The sequence below is a fragment of the Frankliniella occidentalis genome, unplaced genomic scaffold (genome assembly GCF_000697945.3).
Source record: "Frankliniella occidentalis isolate FOCC.00 unplaced genomic scaffold, Focc_3.1 Scaffold2, whole genome shotgun sequence".
NCBI classification, from domain to species: domain Eukaryota; kingdom Metazoa; phylum Arthropoda; class Insecta; order Thysanoptera; family Thripidae; genus Frankliniella; species Frankliniella occidentalis.
This window is the reverse complement of record NW_026267132.1, coordinates 4,478,758-4,482,657: the sequence shown is the minus strand read 5'-3', so window position 1 is coordinate 4,482,657 and position 3,900 is coordinate 4,478,758. Positions and strand designations below refer to the sequence as shown.

The 3,900-nt window shown below is 56.9% G+C and overlaps 1 non-coding gene across 1 annotated transcript; it reads right to left on the bottom strand.

Moving 5' to 3' along the window:
- Window positions 1-2,433: 2,433 nt before the first annotated feature.
- On the bottom strand, window positions 2,434-2,525 carry Trnai-uau (transfer RNA isoleucine (anticodon UAU)). The gene is given in 2 exon segments: window positions 2,434-2,469; window positions 2,488-2,525. It is a non-coding gene; the product is annotated as a tRNA-Ile (tRNA).
- Window positions 2,526-3,900: the final 1,375 nt, after the last annotated feature.

The window sequence follows — 3,900 nt, the reverse complement described above, 5'->3', positions numbered from 1 at the left end:
CGGGGCCGGCCCACCCCGCCCCGGCCTGCCTCCCCGTTTAATCAGTGGCAGATTACAGAGCCACCTGCTGGAGCAGCCTCCGCTGGAGCCGAGGGGCGGCAGGGCGAGGGGGGTGCCCGCAGGACGTCCCGTGGAGGTGGTCAAGCAGCAAGCAAGCAAAGAAAGGGAGAGAGAAAAAAAATTTGGACAAAAATAATTTGGTAAAAATAAAACAGCTGGCAAAAAAAATGAATGACGACGTAAGCTTTTTTAAGTCGTGCAATCTGGCAGAAACAGTACATAAAACACACTATGTACGTCAATGCGGTGGAATTTGTTAACTGAAACCGGAGGTTGGCAATCAAATCTGGGCAGCAAAAGTCACTAACTTTGATATGTACTCAACTGTACATCACAAACGAGTGCTTAAAGAGTCTGGACTTTCTGAAGGGAGCAAAGACACGCAAGCCTGTGGACGTTGGCGGGTGCGCTTGGCCAGCCGGGCAGACTCACTCACACCTATATCGTGTTTCCCATTAGTGCGCCTCTAATCACAGCACACGGTGAAGGGAGCGCGCGTGAGAGGGAGTCGCTGGCCGAGAGATAGAGGGTTGAGGAGGCCAGGACAGCGGCCGCCAGTGGCCGAACTGACAGCCAGGCAGGTCCCTCTGCAAAACTCAAAGCACCCAGCACCACGTACCAACACTTAACGGAATTCCCTTTAAATGGAAATCAGCGGAATTTCGACTTTGATTTAACGGAATTGCTTAACGTGACAGTCCCTTCAATTTAATTTAAAATTCGTTACCTTCTAGTCAAATTTCTGTTGATCCCTTATATTCACGGAATTGCCGTTGAATCAAAGGGTACCTGTTTCTGGGTGCGGGAGTTATTTTGCAAAGACCTATGTTCAGATATCAGTCGCGCAGCAATATCGCTGCACACAACAAGAGCCTCCCTCGGAGCCTCCTGCAGCGACTCTCCTCCATTTCCGATCGATTAGCCCAATCGACTGTTTGCGAGCGAGTGGCATCCATCTCATCCATCGTGTCGCGCCAGAAGAGGCATGCACGCATCTGGGCGACCAGCTGCACGCGCATGCGGGGTGGCTCATGAGAAGCTTATTAGCAGGGAAGTCTTGACAGCCATGGTGTCCGAACTGCGACCTCGCGACCAAGATCTCATCGAGCCGAACAACAAGGTCAGACGTCGGGCCACCCACCCCAATCTGCAATGGAGATCGGGACACCTGTTTGTGCAAATGTTCGGAGTTGAGACGGTAAAATGCGCACGCCACCGGCGCCGGGCGGCGTCGGCGACATACGCAGGGGCTCGCCACGGGGTCGGTCCGCTGCTTTGACCTCGCCGGGTCAACGTGTTCGTACCGCGGCACCGATCGCGGATTTCACTTCCTATTTCTGTTTTGCCGGCGGGGTTTGTACCAAATCGGCGGCGCCGGCGGAACGAACCACCTCAACCAGTGGTCGTTGGGGTTACAGCGACGACGGGGCACAACGCCCAACGTGGGTCAATGGATGGCGCACAACAAAGCAAATTATTGACGCAGTCACCGGCGTTTAATAGTGCCCCAAACAAAAGTGACCGCAATCGCAACAAAAGGAAAGAGAGTCCCCGATCCCGACCGCAGGCAGCGCGACATGTATACAGCGCCACCACCTGGCCGCGGTCTCTCTCTCTCTCACTGTATGCGTCACCCCGGTCAGCCTGACCGCATCTTAATTATGGTCACGGTTCATAATCCGGATAGAAGTTTTGGGGGACACCGGACATCATGGGAAAACGAGGGGAGAGACTAGACTGAAAGAAAAGGGTCGGGCGGCACATCACACAAGTCCTTCCTTTCCGAGATTCCGCCGAGTTTTATGCGTTTCTGGAGGAGGGGGATGTGTTTTCGTCGTGCCTCATCGCTCCCTGTGTTCGGCAAACCGGAGACGCGGCGGTAGCGCTCCGCCAGCAGGCACCGCTGCCCCCCCCCCTCTCTCTCTCTCTCTCTCTCTCACCCAGCCTGACGCGCAGAAACTCTATTTCATCGGCAAGTATGTGGACGCCTTATCTTTCGCGACGGTCTCGGCTCGGTCCCACAGGGACACCCCGACTGCTCGCTCCTCACAGCTCGGATTGACCAGCAGTAAGCCAAAGAAACCACAAAAGGCGATCGCCGGAGCAATCGTTGTATTTTCCCATTTTGCTAGAATTTAGTCTCATTTAGGCATAATTTAGATGGTGCAACTAACTGTCCACTATTATTTCGATCAATATAGAATCTCAAAAGTGAGCGACGAGTTCAAAAATTAATTATAACTTGGGAAGAAGAGTCGCTTGTTATCATTGTAATTCTGGCAAATTCAGATTTAAGTGTGTCGGGGAAGACTTCGGCGGGCGCTGTACGCACCACCAAACCCACTGCCGTGCAGAGCGCGCTCAAAAATCACCTGCCCCAGGTGAGGCTCGAACTCACAACCCCGGCATGGCTCACGACTCACTGTCTATAAGTACCGTGCGCTAACCGATTGCGCCACTGGGGCGGCAGCCGTCGGGCGTGCCCGAGTGAGGTCTGGCTGCCGAAGGCGCTCGGCTCGCGCTCGGACGTCCTCGGCCCGCGCGGGCGGCGGCGCGGGACAAGCGGCAGGAGTGGGGGGAGGCGGGAGTAGCGACGCTCCGAAGCCTTGTGGGGCGAGCGACTCGAAGCTGCGCGCCACACCGTGGGATCTCCCCGACCTCATCCCCCCCCTCTCACCCGTCCACCAACTTCCTCGCGGTCGATCCGACTACACCTCTCTCTCACACTTGCTATCTCCTCTCTAGCCGCGCCCGGCCGACACTCGCGCCGCGTTCAAAGTTGCACACAGCGCGACAAGTTGTTCGTCAACCGCCTCGTTAGGGACAAAGAAAGAATACACGGAAATCACGGAAATAAATGTAGGCCGATGAAAGCCAATCACACAAGAACGCGCTCCGCTCCCCCCCAAAACATTGTAGCGGTACAGCCCGGGCCCGGGGGCCGAGCGGCCAAGCGCCATGGCCGGGCCAGGCCGCGGGCCAGCAGGCGGGCACCGTGATGTAGTCATTGAACGAGGAGCAAAGGTTAATTCGACCGTCCATCTCGGAGCCCGGGGCCTTGTAAACACATCGGTGCGCTACCGCCGCTACCGCACGGGCCGGACCCAGCCCAGCACACTTATCTCAGGGGTGGCCGCAGGCCGACTCGTGACCGAGCCGGACGTAATGCTCCGGGAAGGAGGCGAAGGAGGCCCTCGTCCCGGATGGATGGGGAGCAGCGGCCGCCCTGGTAAGGCCGGCGGCAGCCCATAGCGCGGCCGCGGACACAGATATGCAGGAACAGAGCAGCTTGGCGCTTGCACCTGCAGATTGGGGTGGGTGGCGCTCGCTCAGTTCCGGGGGACAGTAGCTGCCGGGAAGTTGGACGGCCAACTTGGAGAGGGAAGCCCCCTCCCCCCCTCCACCTTCCCTCCCAGCGCAGCACTTAGCTTCTAATGCCCAATTTGTCCTCTCCTGCGCCGCTCTGCGCCGCTCTGCGCCGCTCGCTGCGCGCCTCGCTCGGCCCTGCATGCTGCTGCTGCTGCTCCTCCCTTTGACGGCCAAGTGTTTTTTAATTGCTTTCATCACGGTGGCCGCCCCGCTCATGGCCACAAAGCACGCGCGCGCTCTCAAGCCGCTCACACTTTCACCATCGAGCGTAGGAGGAGTACAGACAGCGGGGGGATGTGAGTGAGCCAGGTATTATGTATCGGGCTGGAGTCTTATTCGCAAAATTCGACAAAGTAAAGACAGAAAAGAATTCCTTGCGCGCACATCTCAAAAACAAAACCGTTTGAGCAGGGTTATTTAACTGTGAAGATAGCGGCACCCACTGCCCCCCAAAAGTTTTAGACGTTTTCC